General features: G+C 38.0%; 1 long non-coding RNA gene and 1 pseudogene across 6 annotated transcripts in view; one reads left to right on the top strand and one right to left on the bottom strand.

Moving 5' to 3' along the window:
* The window catches only part of LOC140501602 (uncharacterized), a 283831-nt gene that overhangs the window by 129762 nt on the left and 136666 nt on the right, over positions 1 to 17403 (bottom strand). For all 6 annotated transcript variants that reach the window (XR_011966260.1, XR_011966261.1, XR_011966259.1 and 3 more), the window contains one exon: positions 9711 to 9863. This is a non-coding gene — a long non-coding RNA (uncharacterized lncRNA). The remainder of the gene's footprint in view (positions 1 to 9710; positions 9864 to 17403) is intronic.
* LOC140501601 (histone-binding protein RBBP4 pseudogene) lies at positions 4208 to 5481 on the top strand (annotated as a pseudogene).

The raw sequence follows: 17403 nt of genomic DNA, 5'->3' as shown, positions 1-17403 counted from the left end.
ATGTACTGTATTAACTTATCTCAGAAACACCAAAAACTGAATCAACTCTACTGGGATTTGAACTGGCACCTTAGAAGAGTTCATCACATAGCTTATTCGTTATAGAAAAATGTTGATCATTTGGGAGTAAATAAAACTCCATGGCATTTGGTCAAGCACCAGTTACCCTTAACGTCTCCAAAGGGTTTATAAAGTAATATGGCATCTTGGTCTCCAAATATTCCAATTAATAGTGCTAAGGAAATATAAAGATAATACTCAGAGCTGAATGTTCTTTTCCTAACCCTTCCCTTACCTCTTCAAATATCCATTGCCCCTCAAACTACATATCGAGAAGTCTGCTTTTTTAAATCTCTTTTAAATAGCATTAACTCAAAATTCATCTTAAAATGAGAGAAACTCACAGTTGAAGAGTCTGGGAACATAGTAGATTCTTGAGAAATGCTTATAGATTGATTAACTATTCAGTTCACTTTCGCCTAACAGACATCCTTTCTACAAAATGTGCCATAAGTGACCATACAAACTCCAGTTAAAAAACTATATCAATGGGGATTCTCCGTCTCTGAAGGGCAGAGTATTGCGCTAACTCTAATAGTTAACAAGTTGTTCCTCATATTTTCTCTCTATCACTTCCATCCAGTACTCTGTACCTCACTACAACTTTCATGGGTTAAGGACCAATAAAAACAAATCTTATCCTTTTCAAACATAACACCACAGGTCTTCAAAAATGTAAACATGTGTGTCATGTTCCTGCCTAAGTCTTTTAGTCTACAGACTTCCTCTCAGTACCTTCAGTCTGCCCTCATGTAGCCTGGTTTCAAGTTTATTCACCATACTGTTGAGACTTCTGCTTGCCAGTGTCCTTAAAATGTGGAGCCTAACTCTGAGTACAGTACTCAAAATGTGGTCAAACTATCAGGCAGTTGAGTGGGATTATCACATCTATTAATCTATCCTATTTTTCTATTTATTTCATATAAAACTTATAGTCTACTAAGATCATTAGGTCTTTTTCATATCATTGTTACCTAACCCCGTGTTTCCCTTTTTAGATGTGGGCCATTTAATTTTTTTTTTCATTCAACTATAGGACTTATTTTTATTCCTATCAATTTCATTTTACTATGTCTGGGCAGCTAGGTGGCACAGGAGATAAGATGCAAGGCCTGGGCTCAGGAAGACTCAAGTGCAAATCCAGACTCAGATACTTATTAGTTGTGTGACCCTGGGCAAGCCATATAGCCCCAGTTGTATCAGTTTCCTCATTTGTAAAATAAGGATAATAACAGTATTTACTTCCCAGGGTTGTTATAAGGATCAAATAAGATAATAATTGTAAAGTGATCCATGCCTGGCAGATAATAAGCACCATGGAAATATTATTAGCAGTATTATTGGCCTATCACTATTCCCATTCAATATCACCCCAAAAGCATTCTTTTCATTACTGTACCAAATATCATGCTGCACTGAACTTCAGACAAAAATCAGATTATTTGAACTCTAAAATAACACCCTTTCAGATGGCACAGAAATAAACCAGTTTTGCTCACTTGCAGAATGAGGGGACTGGATGAATCTAGAATCTCTTCTAACACTCAAAATTTCATGCTGAAACATTTAATTTCTTTAAAAATAAAAGGCTAATCACTAAGCCATTTTGTCTCCAAATAACAGGAGATTCTAAGTGACCAAAAGAACTCCAAGAAAACACGCAAAAGTATACTGTAGAAAGGAATTAAGTAAATCAGTCACATTTAAAAGTATATTTTAAAATATCTTTGAAGTATATGAAATATTTCTCAGCACTATGTTAAAGGTCAATCAATAAATCAATAAGAATTTTTAAATATTTTTAACTTCTTTAAATCTAAAGTTATATTTAAATAACTTCTTTAAATACTTATATCCAGACTGCCAGATCCTATGCTACTTGCTCAAAATACAAATGTGTAATTAAGCCTTTTAGGGACCTTGAGGAGTTTCATTCTAAGGGAGGAAATAACAGGCACACATCTAAGTAAATAACATAAGTACAAGGTAATTTGGGGAGGGGAGAAGGAAGCACTACCAGCTATAGCAGGGGGATCTTGCGTAAGGAGTAGTAGTCCGCAGAGCCTTGAAGAACACTGGCAGAATGAGAAAAGGAGTGCTTTCCAGACCTAATGGGCAGTCTGGGTAACATTATGTGTAAGAAGCAACAAGTAAGTCAGTCTGACAAGACTAGAGATCAAAGTAAGAAGTTCTGTGCGAGGTCTAAGAAGAGAAAGTCATTACTACTTATAGGTATCAAGGAAGGTTTTGAGGAAAAGATATTATCTGGTCAAATTATGCTCCCCTTTTCCGTACATGCCATTAACCTTGCCCAGGTTGTGTCTCCTCAAGCCTAGAACATTCTCCATCCTTCCTTTTACCTCATGGAATCCTGACTTCCATTCAAGGTTCACCTCAGAAGCAACCTTGTGACTTAAACAAAGACCCTCCTCCTCTCCCCAGTTCCTAGAGCTCTTTGCCCACCTCACTGAAGAAATAGTTTTGTGTTTCCTTACCTATGTAAGCAAAGGAAGCCTGGTATAATGGAGAGGCAACAGCCCTGAGAATCAGAAGGCTTGGGTTCAAGTTCTACCAGTGATACACATCATCAGTGTGACCTAAGGCAAGTCATGGGTGCCTCAAGCAATGATCAAATACTGTAAGTTGTAGAACAGTAACCGATAATAAGCATTAGATGGGATTTCTTCACTAAAAGTTCCCTACACTGATAAAACCATAGGTTCAACTCAACCCCTACCATGTCTCCTCCCAAAAAACAAAGAAAGTGCATATTGTATTTCAAAACTTTCTTTTTTGTCCTTGTATCCCCAATACCTAACACAGTATCTCGTATATAGTTGAGTAATGGATGTTTGTTGAATTAAAATAAACTTTATGTTACTTGGCAAAGGATGGTTAGGAAGAATGGGAAGAGGCCCTGGCAAACCCTTGTCTCCTAAGTGCTTTTGCTCTGTGCTTTGAAATGTGCCCTAAAGGAAGCTTGAGCATGTAGTGTACCTATCCCCTAGAGAGCCCTCTATTAAGCTGACATTCAAGTTGGGCTGCTCTATCACCTAGGAACCCATAACTGTTTAGTCCGTGCAAACTCAGCTCTCAGAGAGACACACAATTGTTACCTCCTTCCAGATTAACAACACATCAGTCACACAGTGGTGATATGCCACCCTTGCTCCTCACATTATTCCTTAAAGATATGCTGACAAACATTGTTTTCCTTGACAGTTTTCCCAATGCCAGCAATACTTACACTTGTATGGTCTAGTATTCTTTCTGACGGTCAAGGGTCTCCCCAGGAGCAGAAGCAGGAATTTGTTCTTGAATCAAGAAGATATAAAAACATCTCCCCCAAGAGGCCATAGTAGTAAATAGCATATGTTGCTGTTTAGCATGGAATATGAGATTGGTCTCCACTGTCTAGGAGGGTGCCCGACATGAAGTAGGGACTTAATAAATGTTTTTTGATTGATTGACTGATTGATTGAACTGTCAGACAAAGACCAGGATGGCACTGAAACAAGTGGGATTCAGTGTGAGGAGGCACAAAGAGGAAAAGAAATGAGAAAGTCCAACTGAGCAAGATTGGAATGGAATGAATCAGAAGAGATGCCAGCATCCTTAAAACCAAGGGCCAGACTCAACACTATCTTCAGAATAGGAACAAAGCTTTTGGAGAGACATTCTACAACATCAAGATAGAAATCTAGAACAGTCATGATTCTCTTCAAACTACCTTGGGTAGATGACCTAGTTTGGGAGTTATCCCATACCTGCGGAGATTCTGCTGGGGCCAGCTTGTATCCATTCACCAGAACTGATTGTTAAATTTTCAGGATGAGCATTTAAACCTCACAAATCAGCAAACGCTACAAATAATGGATCGATTTTTGTTGTTGTTGATTGTCTAAACTTAAGAAAATCACAGAGAAAAGATTAATAGTGAAGAAGAAATGGTTTGGTACACTGCATTCACAAACCAGAGGGACCTGCACACCTTTAGCTACTTTAACACATCAATTCTCAGCTGCCCCCACTGAGTGAGCGCCATTGAGCCCTCCCTACCTCTACCCCTTCACTCTAACCCCCCCAACCTTTGAGTTGCCACAACCCCAGGAGTCCCCAGGCCCTCCACCCATCATTTCGTCTGTCCCCTTCTTCGCTCACCATGGCCAACAAGGAAGAAGCCTTCTATGATGATGTATGAGAACGAGTGATCAACAGAGTATAAAATATGGAGAAAATAATACTCCTTTTCTCTATGACTTACTGGTGACCCATGCCCTACACTGGCCCAGTCTGACTGCACAGTGATTTCTGGATGTAACCAGACCTGAAGGGAAAGATTTCAGCATTCATCGACTTGGCCTGGTCACACACACATCAGATGAACAAACCCATCTTGTGATAGCCTGTGTGCAGCTCCCCAATAACGATGCTCAATTTGATTCCTCTCACTATAACAGTGAGAAAGGAGAATTTGGAGGCTTTGGCTCAGTTAGTGGGAAAATTGAAATTAAAATCAAGATTAACCATGAAGGCAAAGTCAACAGGGCCCATTATATGCCCCCAAATCCTTGCATCATTTCAATAAAGACTCCATCCAATGATATCCTTGTCTTCAACTACACCAGGCACCCTTCAAAACCAGACCCTTCTGGGGAATGTAACTCAGACTCCATAGAACAAAAGGAGGGCTATGAGCTGTCTTAGAACCCAAATCTCAGTGGACACTTGCTTAGTACATTAGCGGATCATACCATCTGCTTGTGGGACATCAGTGCAATTCCAAAGGAAGGTAAAGTCGTGGATGCAAAGACCATATTCACAGGACACACAGCAGTAGTCGAAAATGTTTCTTGACACCTGCTCTATGAATCTCTCTTTGGATCAGTTGTTAATGATCAGAAACTTATGATCTGGGACACATAGTCAAACAATACTTGTAAACCAAGCCACTCAGTGGATGCCCACACTGCCAAAGTAAATTGTCTCTCTTTCAGTCCTTATAGTTAAGTTCATTCTTACCACAGGCCAGCTGATAAGACATTGTGGAATCTTAGAAATCTGAAACTGAAATGGTATTCCTTTGAGTCACATAAGGATGAAATACTCTAGGTTTGATGATCTCTCCACAATTAAACTATCTTGGCTTCCAGTGGCACTGACCACAGGCTAAATGTCTGGGACTTGAGTAAAATTAGAGAACAGTCACCTGAAGATGCAGAAGATGGGTCACCAGAATTATTGTTTATTCATGGAGGTCACACTGCCAAGATATCAGATTTCTCCTGGAACCCCAGTGAACCTTCGGTTATTCGTTCTATATCAGAAGACATTGTCATGAAAGCGTGGCAGATGGCTGAGAACGTAAACGATGATGAAGACCCTGAGGGAAGTGTGGATTCAGTGGGACAGGGATCCTAGATATATCTGCACTGGTGCTGATTTTTAGACTCCATTTTCTTCCAAACCTGAGATTGATAACACTGGTTTTGAGACAGATTGTTTTTCTCCAGACATTCTTCTGTAGGCACCTGTTATCCCAGAGAGTGAATGATTTCTATTAACTATGGGGAGGGGGTTTTGACTCAACAGAACCACAGACCCATATTTAATTTTCTTTCCAAGAACTTTGTATGAGCAAATCCAGCTCTAAAATCTGATTTATCTGCAGGAAATGGACCATGAGTGTTTTATTTTTCTTCCTGTGCTATAACTGTAGTTTTTCAGGCTAATTTAAATAAAATTTGAATGGGGCAGAATTTATATCCAAGTGAGGAATCTGAGTCACTGAGGTATTAGCATTGTAAGACTTCTGAACGGAACTTATAGAGATTCAAACACTAAAATTGTCATGGCTAACCTTCTAGGGTACAGATCATCCCTGTGGTAGATTGACCTACCTCTGCTAGTTTTCTCTGCAACCAGTCAAAATTTCTTATTAAATTTTGTTGTTTTTTTTAATGTTTTTTTCTTCCCTAGTGACTTTTTACTCCCTCCTTCCATTTCTTATCTAGTGGGGGACAACCACCCATGTGAAATGTTATAACTGTACCTGCAAAATATCTTTGTTCACCTCATATAGTTTTGCTCTCCAGTACATTTCTTGAACTATGCTTTCAAATTATTTCTTTCCTTTCTGTGTGTTTTTTTTTTCACTTGGGACCACCAGGTTATAAAGGTGTGTGTTTTTACCTGACAGATATACTACTGGTAGACTACCCAGGAATCTGAAAACACAACAGCAATTGGTAGCTGACATGGACCTTAAAATTCTGGATGGTTTCTTTTCTTCCTTTTCCCTTTCTTTAAAAAAATTTTTTTTTCAACAGACCTCACACAAATGGAATTAGTCTTTGACCGCTTGTTTTATATGATGTCCTTTGGGGTAACTTGTCCCACCAGCAATCTGTTACTGTCAAGGACTGATTGCAAGTGCTTATGAAGGAATAAATTGTTTTTCAACATAAAAAAAAAATCATTTCTGAGAATACAAGTGAAAAATCACATTGATAGAAGGCATTTCCCTATAATTTAAATAAATCATACATCTGATACAAATAAAAATGTTTAAAGAATTCCATAAGAAAGGAGTAATTTAGTTAGGCACAAGTGTGGAGGTTTTAATATGCAAAGGTTGTATGTGGATCATTGTAGGAGGGAGGAGGTTTAAGGGATAAATCTGGATCCTGATTGTTGACAGATAGTCATTTTTATATCTGACTTCATTCTTCTTGCTTTTGCATTAAGATTGCCCAAAAAATAATGAGCAGAGCTTTACCTGTACATTTCCAAACTATGAAAACTTCTTTATTCAATTTTATGTGGAACTTCTGGGCTGTTTGACCTTATTAATTTCTCAGCTAATTATCTCTTCCTTCCCCAAACTTCCTTCTTACTGCTCCCTTCTTCCTGGTTGCCTCTCCCAACTCTGCTCCCCTAATCATTGTCAACTGGATAGACAAGCTTGACTGTGTTATTCATCTCATACTCTTCCCACTGTGGGGAGGGGCGGGACTCATTCCTATGCACACCAGTCCATGTCACTCAGTTATAATCTTCTAGGGCAGCTGTGGGGAACCTGCTGCTTAAGGTAAGGTTTCAGGTTCCCCACCCCTGTTCTAGTACCTTGCACTCCCAACGCTCCCTTTGGTACCACTTCCTATTTGATCACATCTTATAGTGTTATATATTTGGAGCTAGCAGACACCTCAGAAACAATCTAGCCTAACTTCTTAATTTTGTCTACATGGAACTTGAGGGTAAGAGAGATTAAGTGAGTTGCCCATGGCCACACAGCTGATAAGCATCTGAGGTAGCCTTTTTTTAGCGTGTGATTTATTTTATTTATAATTTATAGACTAGAACAAGCATTTTCATAACAGTGTAATAATAAAAAGATGATTGAACATGAAACTGCAAAACTATTATGTACAACTCACTATTCCTTTTAAATATATAATAAAATTATAATTTTTTCTTTTTTTCCCTCTCTCTCTTACCCTAAAGATGGCTGCCATTAGACACAAATATGTATATATGTATAAAATCATCCTATACATACTTCTATTTGTCAGTTCTTTCTCTGGATGCAGATAGTTTCTTTATAGTTAATTTGGGCATTTATAATAGTCAACATAACTTATTCACTCAAAGTTATTCTTACAGCAATATTGCTGTTAATGCACACAATGTCATCTTGGTTTTGCTCATTTTACTATTCATCATTTCATAAATTCAAGAACAAGGACTATTTCTCTCTTTTCATTGCGTCCCTGTCACAACTGGCACATTAGCAAATGCTTTTTGACTGATTGAACTTCAATACTTCTATAGATAGGCACCAACATCTCCCAAATCATACAGGCTTGTAATCTTATAATCTTTGGCTTTTGCAGGTGTCTCATCCCTTTATTGCTAGTCAGTTTTTAAATCCTATTGAATTTATCTCCATAATATTTCTCATACCTATCGCCAATTTTATACTTCTATTGCAGCCATTCTAGATTGTTAAAATAGTCTTCCAGTTGGTCTTCCTGCCCCCCCCCCCCCAGACTGTCTTCTGTTCCATCCATCATCCACACTGATGTCTGGGTCATTTTTCTAACACACCACTCCAATTATGTTAACACATAGAGGTGGAAGTTGCAGCCCATGGGAGTGGATTCAGTTGCCAAGAAGAGAACACAGAGGAAAAAATAAGAAAAGAGTCTGAGGACAGAATCTTGGGGATTTCCCACATTTTGGGAGAGTCAGAGGTAGAGAAAAATGAATCACTAACAGAAAATAGAGAGTTATCATGGGAAAAGTGAATTGGAAGTCACCTTTGAGGGAATAGTTTCAATGTAGAGGCTAAGGAGGAAGTGGGCTGTGAGAAAGTAGAGACAAGTATAGGTTATTGCCTCTTTATGTTTAGCAAGGAAGGGGAAGGAGAGAGAGAGACAGAGAGACAGAGAAGAGAGACAGAGAGACAGAGAGACAGAGAGAGAATTTGAGAGGCAATGGAGAAAGACTCAAGTTTGCTTTCTCACACTTCACAGTCCCAAGAGTCACCTCTTAGTTCCCAGAACACCCATCCTCATGCCTCTCTGAAGTCCCACACCCTAGTAGCCCCAGATGTTCTGGCCTCTCTCCCTGGACACAGAATCCATTATTAATATTTTGTAGCTAGGATGAAGGAAGTGTCTCTGGTTTCATTGCCAGAACTTCAACAGAGCAACATGTGTTCCTCAACTTTAAACTAAAACATTTTCCCAAGGAAATTATGTTAAGACAAATACATTCAATAAATACATTAGTACTCTACAAAATCACAGAATTTCAGAATTGGAAAGAAACTTGGAACATTTGTTTCAACCTGTCCTTGGGATGAAATTCCCTCTAAACTTTCCCAACAAGACTTTCCATGAGAGGAGAACATGATACCTCTTCAAAATCAGCCATTCTACTTATGGTTACACCTAATTGTTCAGAAATTTTTCCCTGCATTAAGCCTAAATTTGCATCTTGTCTTCTGAGGCCAAGAAAAGCAAATCTAATTCCTCTTCCATATGGCAGATTTTCATGTACCTAAAGAGCACAACCTTCCTCCACACACGCACACCACTCCCTTGTGTCTTCTCTTCTCCAGGAGCTTTCTTTCCATCGTGTCTCATTTCTAATCAATCACCAAGACCTATGGGTAATATTCCTGAAGAATGTCTTGCATTTCTTTTCCTCTCTTTATGTCCTCACCTTTTTTTCCACGTGTATTGACTAGTCCTAACAGTTCTCCCTACCCCCATCCTTTCTCCCTCCAGTCTCCCACTCAGCATCTAATCAGAATAGCCTTTCTTAATGACAATAAGAGCTAACATTTGAATAACTATTTTAACAAAATGATTAAAATACTTGATTTTATTTGCTCTTCAAACCAGTTCTGTAAGAGAATTGCAATTACTATCTCTACTTTGCAGATGAAAAAATGGAATCTTAGAGGAGATACTTGCCCAATGGTCATACAACAATTAAAGATTGTAGGCAGGATTCTCAGCTGACTCCAAGGCTTTTGCTTTTCCCACCAGACCATAGTGCATCTCATGCTTAAATTTGGCAATGTCACTCCCCTCTTTCCCAAAATTTTCAGTGGCTCCTCATTAAGCAAACTTTCTTACCTGACAAGACATTCTTCTACTTTTATACTGGTGTCCCTGAAACAGCATGGTTGAGTTTTCTTTCCTGTTATCAGATGACATTGACTACACTGTAAATTAACGTGGCACTTGTTGGATTAACCTTGGAATCTACTCTCCATTACACATAGTAATCTGTAAAGAAAAATTGAAAGAATTTATGAATATATTATAGGAAAATAAATTTCAAGTCTCCCCAAAAACTACTTGGAAATGAACTTTTGGAACACAGCCAACTGGTAAGTCAAAATCTATCAGTATTAGGGTATTATTAAAAATACTTATTTACAGCAAATTATAAACAGTCTCTGAAAAGACCACCAACATTTATTAAGCTCTCATCCTGTACTGACAATGTTGTTACCAGGAGATTAGAGACAGACTAGGTTCTTGGTCTACAGCACACAATCTTAAAAGGGAGATGAAACAGCATGGATGACCTTTAAGGATTTTGTAGCTGTGAAGTAAAATCCAAGCAGAAAAGAATCTCTCTAGAGACTAGCAACCATCCAACAGAACTGTTTTTCTCCCTTTATTTCAGGATCTGTGAACTCCTTCCTCCAGGGTCCTTTACCCCCAACATTCTACTGTTGTGTGCCCTATTGTACATATATAGACTGAAAGATCAGTTCATACACACCTCTGGGCAGTGTCCCAATTTCTACCATTTTCCGGCTTCTATTAAGAGTCTGAAGCATGGGATGGGACTATGGACACAAAGGAAAATGCTGAGCTCTCAGACATCCTCTCCTCTTCAGTCCTATGACTCAGGCAGTGTTCAGCACACTCTAAATCAGATCAAACTTCTCATTAACTGTTAAATCCAAATGAAATATAAATAGAGGATACTGGAGGGTTTTTCCTTTGATCCTAAGGGGAATCCTGGTCTCCTTCAATGTAATAATATTTATAAATTGATGATGGATGTTAATAATTAACCTTTCCTGAGCTTACTTTGATCTTGATTATAGACAAGTTAATGGCATTAGAAGACATAATAATGGAATTAGGGGAACTGGTAGCAGGAGAAGGAGATGTGAAGGAAAACTTATAAAAATGGGTTTTGTGGAGAGGTTTTGAAAAATATATTAAGGCGAGAGCTCGTGTGCTTACAGTGGGATGTGCGATCAGAATGAGAAACTCCAATAAAAAACAATTAGAAGGTTATTTTATATTAGTCTCATTATTGAAAATGGAACAGTAATTTCTCTCTGAAGGTAAAGATAAATATTAAAAGAGCTTTAACAGGGAGATAGGTTCCCTTTCAAATTTCATACATTGATTTAAAAGGAATAGCCCCAGGCTTCTCTCTGCCTCAGTGAGACTTCAGTAGCAAGGAGTCTTCTACTTCTAGCCATTTTATCAACTTGCCAACCACAATTTCTTTGCTCTACAGATGAAAGGGATGCAGTAAAGAGCCTGTGAGGCTTTTCACAGTGGAGGAAGTAGATAGAAGCCCTACACCCAAAGAGTAAGACCAAGCAGAAGAAAAGGAAATAGTCAGGAAATGATTGATAAAGCAAAGACCCTGTTTTGTTTGATTTGGTTTTTAAATGAAGTCTCCTTATTCCCAAAAGACTACATGTGCTGAGGTGACTTGCTAGGAATGCTCTCTGCTTCTCAGAGCTAGCTGCAGTTTGGGCCTAAAGTCAGCTGTTACTAAAGGAGTAAAGGATAACAAAAACATCCCCAGGGATGGCCAAGGAAGACAGGGTTGGCCATGCACAAAGTTCGAAAAGTGGGGAGAAAATCATGCTTTGGGGGTTTGCTTTCCCCTTCCCTGCCTCCTCTGTGGTATGAGGTATCTCCCTCAAGGGTCTAAAGTTCTGAAATTCTTCCTCTCCCCACCTCTGCAATGAATCTCCATTGTCAAGAAAGATCTAATTAACTCATATACTAGAAGCCCAGCAGTAGACAACACAGAAAGGAGTGTATGAGTAAGCCTTTTAATTTTCTACTCAAGGGACCTCTTGTGCTGCTTAGGATTATGAGCTGTTTAAGGAGAGTGGGCAAGCAAGCATCCGGCTGAACAAACTAGGTAACTAGTGTTACTTATTAGTTAAGTACATTGCACAGACTAATAATAGCTTCCATTTATATAGCCCTCTGAAGTCTGCAAAGTGCCTTATACACTGCACCTCATTTGAGCCTGGTAATAAGCCTGGAGGTAGGCACTTCAGGCATCATCCCCGGTTTACAGATAAAGAGTGGAATCTCAGAGAGATACATTGCCATGTCCTTGGCCACTAGCTAAGTCTAATATCTCATGAGGCATTCAGACTCTCATCTCTCCTGACTTCAAATCCAGCACCATATTAACTCTGTCTTCTCTAAGCATATTTGAAGAGAATGGAAGAATACTTTTAACCTCCCCCAGTCTTAGTTCCTTATTCTATAAAATGAGGATGATAATAGCACTATAGCAACAACCTCACAAGGCTGTTATAAAGATCAGATGAGATAATACATGTAATGTGAATGCTAATTGTTTGTTATTATTATATTAAATTTCTTTAAAAATAACATTTCCAAGGTCTCTTGGACTAGGAATTCAGTGAGTGAATAGACATGGTGAATAGATAAATTTACTCCTGAGGCTTAACAGCAGAAGTTTTCAAGGGAAATACAAGGGCTATAGTTCCATCTGAGAAAGAGAAATTATGAAAGTGAACTAACTTCACTTGAAATCGAGAGTTCAAGTACAATCAAGATATATTCATAAACTAAGTGCATATTAGGTACAAGCTGATGTCCTTCCTGAAGAAGGGTGGGGGAGCACTGTTCTAGACCAAGTTTATGAAAAAAAAATGAAACCTTCATATATAATGTAAGAAGAGATGAAACCACTACACTTGTGCTCCTGATTCATTTGGTTTCTTATCTTGCACTGGAAAATCACTAGATCTGGGAGGTTTCTTCTGGATGGTGTCATTCATTCATAGTTAAATTAAAAGTGGATTAACAGTGAAGGATTAACAGTCATGGAAGGCTCTCTGTCATGTCTTAATTACAAACTACAGCCAGATAACTAATAGTATACTGTATATGTGTGTATGTATATATATGTATGTATGTACATATACACAATTTATACATGTATATACAGATATACATACACAAATATGCATATATACACACATATACATACACACATATATCTACATTTGTATGTGTGTGTATATGTGTATATATATATATATATATATATATATATATATATATATATATATATATGTACATAATGTTCACCTCTCTTCCCCATAAGAAAGTAAACTCCTTGCAAGCAATGATTGCTTTGGGGGTTATTTTTTGGTTGGCTGTTTTTGGTACTTGCAGCCTCTGTGTCTAGCTCATTCCCAGGCAAATATCAGCAATTAAATTTTTGTTCTTCAAGTTATTTTAAAGACCTAATGTGATCACAGCAGGAAGTTTCAATAAGTTCAGTTTAATAATGTCTCATTTAAAAATAGAAGAAGGGATCCTTAATGAATATAAATAGGAGTAACATACATCTCTAATGATAAATAGCTTTATTCATGATTCTAAATAAAAACTAATAAAAGTTCATGCTCCCTAAAGAGAGGCATAGTTCCTAGGAATAAGCAGGTGATTGTCTATATTCTGCATGAATTTGACCATGTCTAGGGTATTGTAGGGTATTGTAGAGTATTGTTGCTGACGTAACATTTTAAAATGGCTATGGATAAGCTAGATTACTCAGAGGAAAGCAACCAGGATAGTGAAAGACTTGAGAACTGTTGAAAGAATGTTTAATTTAGAGAAGTATAACACGGGGGTGATGGGCAAATGTGGATTTCAAATGTTTAAAGGACTGTCATGAAGAAGGATTAGACTTGCTCTGTTGGTTCAAGAGGTCACAACCAAGAGGAGTGGGCAGAAGTGATAGAGACAAGTTAAAGTTGGGAAAAAACAAATTTATAAACAATTAAAGCCATGCGAGAGTGCATTAGACTGTGTTGAGAAGTGGAATACCCAGACTGTATCTCAAAGAGAACATAAAAATGGGAAAAGGACAAACATGTACAAAAATATTTATAGCAGCTCTTTTTGTTATGGCAAAGAACTGGAAATTGAGGGCATGCCCATCAATTGAAGAATGGCTGAATAAGTTGTAGTATATGAATGCAATGGAATACTACTGTCTTATAAGAAATTATGAGCAGGTAGACTTCAGAAAAACCTGGACTTATATGAACTGTTGCTGAGTGAGGGGAGCAGAATAAGGGGGACATTGTACACAGTTCCAGCCACATTGTGTGATGATTGACTTTGATAGACTTGGCTCTTCTTAGCAATGCAAGATTCTAAGGCAACTCCAAAAGGCTCATGATGGAAAATGCTATACACATCCAAAGAAAGAATTACGAAATCGGGATACAGATAGAAGCATACTATTTTCTCTCTCTCCTTTTTGTTTTATTTTGTTTCTTCTTTCTCATGATTCATTCATTCATTCACTAGAACAAGGCTAATGTGATAATATGTTTAATATGAATGTTTATGTACAGCCTATATCAGATTGCATGCTATCTTGGGGAGGGGGAGGGGAAGGAGGGGAAGAAAATTTAAAACTCAAAAACTTGTGAAACTGAATGTTCTAAATTAAAATATTAATTAATTAATTAAATTTTTTGAAAAATAAGTGGAAACCCTCCAGCCCTCCTTAGGAAAATCTTTTTGGTGAGCCTGGATGACCATTTGTCAAGTATTTTACAATGATGATTCCTTTCTGGAAAGTGTTGGATTACATGTCTACTGAGGTTTCTTCTAAGCCTAAGATTCTGTGATTTTTATAATATTATAAGGTTTGCAAAGCACTTAACAAATAATATCTCATTTTAGATTCACAACATCCCAGGAAGGTGCTGTTATATCCCCATTTTATACTGGAGGAAACTGAGTCAAACAGAGTTAAGCTATTTGCTGAGGGTCAAAGAGCTAGTAAGTGTCTTAGGCTGGATTTAAATTCCAGCCTATGTTGCCTCCAGGTCCAGCACTCTATCCATGGTACCACCTAACCTCACTATAGTCCTATGGCTTATATGAGGCAAGCAGCAATGTTTTCCATGGCCTAATTGTCTTCTAAGTTGATGTCCACACCTTTGGCATTTTTTTTAGCTGTGACCAAGTCCCCAGTGAACACAATCAACTTATTTCCAACACTTCTGCATTTGTTCACAGCACCTGGGAGAGCAGCCTGGGAAGGGTGAGTCATGGAGATGAGCTCAACAAAGCAGAGGTTCTGTAGGGAAGTTCATTTTACCCCTGTCAAACTAGAACCTTTCAGGAAACTGTTCATCAGATATAAGGAGGTAACAAAAGTCTAATACCCATATCTTTATGCCCATTTTATAAATGAAGAGACAGAGGCTCAGAGATTTTAATTAACTTATCCATAGTAATATAGTGTTAAGGAATGTGAAGCCAGAACTCCCCTTTCCAACTCTGGATCCTTGTTCTATTTACTACACTATGTAGTTTTCCAAAAAAGTCAAAAACCTATAAGAGTAGTGTGAAATAAGTTAAAACATAGAATGAACTAAGACGTAAAAAAAAAGCAAGGGGGTAAGATCTTTAGGTATATTCAGAACAAGAGATAAAGGGCCAATGATATCATACAGTGATGTCTTGATTTGGGCATGACTAGGATTTAAGAGAGGTAGAGTTGCACAGTCATCAGCCTCACTCTCCCTTCCAGAGTCATCAAAGTCTGTTGGTAACAGAAAAGTCAGAATGACCAGTGATGGCCCAAGATTCAGTGGATAACCTTAGTGTCTTCGATGTCTAACCAAGTTCTAAGTACTCCATAGCATCTACTTCTGTCACCTTCTTAGCCCATTGGACCACATTGTTTTCATCTGCCCTTTAAAGTAGATGTTATAAGGCTGACACATTTCAACTCAATTGAATAAGCATTTATTGAATGCTTACTGTGTGCAAGATGCTATGCTAGGTCCTGGTGATACATATGTAAATACAACACAGATCCAGTTATCAAGGAGTGGGATATTTAACTTAATGGGAGTGACACGTATACAAATAATAAGAAAAAGAGACAAAGAGAGACAGAGACAGAGAGAAATCAGTTCAAACCAGAACTGCAGGCAATGTTCTACTTGAAGTCTGAAGCAGAAAATAACTGTCAGTCCAAAAGCAGGACCTCCATAGCTAAAGCAGAGAAAGGATGAAAAGGAATCCACTCCAGGCACAGGAATGGAGGGCAAGAGTGGGCAAGACAAGAGCAAGGATCAAAAGATGGTAGATTTAGAGAAAGAAGAGCTATCAGAGATGATCCAGTACAACCCCCACATCTTAAAGATGAGGAAACTGCAGCATAAGGAAGTCAAGTGACTTACTAAATAGGTCATAAAGAAAGGGAGTTGGCCATGCAGAATTCAAACCTGAGCTATCTGACTCCATATCAGATTCTTCTCTTCCACTACATTTTGTGCAAATGCTCCAGTTTGACAGGAATATAAATTAGCTGAAGGGGAGTAGTAGAAAGCCTGGAAAGATAGACTGGATTCTTTTGACCCTTGAGAAAGAAAATGAAGAAGCAATAACTCCTAATTTGTTTGTCTTTTCTATCAAAAAGAATGATTCTTGAAACTGAAAAGATAGAACAAATATAGTCAAGATGTTATTGAAAGGAAGTAGCAACCATAAAAGGAGCTCAGTTCCAGATTAATTTTCACAGGGACAGCTTGATATACTGAAAAGAATACTACACTTGGAGTAAGGAAATCTGCATTCAAACATTGACCCTAACACTTACTAGATATGTGACCATGTTCATGTTGTTCAATTGTTTCGTTATCTCTGGTTCCTCATGACCCCATGAACTATAGAATCCATGCCAGGTCCTTCTGTCCTCCACTGTCTCTCAAAGTCTGTCCAAGTTCACATTTATCGTTTCCATGACACTATCTCTCCATCTCATTTGCTGCTATCGTACTTTTCTTTTGCTTTCAATCTTTCCTAACATCAAGGTATTTTGCAATGAGAGCCATGTTCTTCTCATTATGTGGCCACCAGTGTGACCATGGTGACCATGGTCACCTCCCTTAAACTCTATGAGCTTGTTTTCCTTTCTTAAGGATAAAGAGACTAACAGTTGCATTACCTACTTCTTGATATTATTTTAGCAAAAGAACATGTGTAAACCTTAAAATGCTACATAAATATATTCTATGATAACAATAGCAGGGTCATTCAAAGAGGTTGCAGATATAACTAGGGAAGTGCTATCAGCAACACTGGAGAAACCATGGAGAAAGGAATAAGTGGCAGAGCCTTGAGTCTTACAAACACCATTCCAATTTTCAAAAAGGAGTAAAAGATAGATGGTGAGCTATAGATGTTATAGATGGGCGAGTTTGGCATGGATCCCTGGCAAAACACTGGTATAGATTACAAAACAGGCGGTTTATGTAAAGGGAAGAATAAGTCATGTTAAACTAATGCTGTTTCCTTTTTATGACAGTGTTGCTGGCATGTTAGATCAAAGGCATCCTATTGTTATAACAATAATAGCTAACATTTATAGAAAGATTTGAGGTTTTCAGAATGCCTTCTTCATGTAAGTCCTATGAGGAACTACTATAAGTTCAATTATTCCATTATGCAGATGAGGAAACTGAAGCTAAGAGAAATG

Source organism: Notamacropus eugenii, chromosome 4, assembly GCF_028372415.1.
Source record: "Notamacropus eugenii isolate mMacEug1 chromosome 4, mMacEug1.pri_v2, whole genome shotgun sequence".
Taxonomy (NCBI): Eukaryota; Metazoa; Chordata; class Mammalia; order Diprotodontia; family Macropodidae; genus Notamacropus; species Notamacropus eugenii.
Note: the sequence above shows the minus strand (reverse complement) of the source record. Positions and strands in the feature narration are given on the sequence as shown.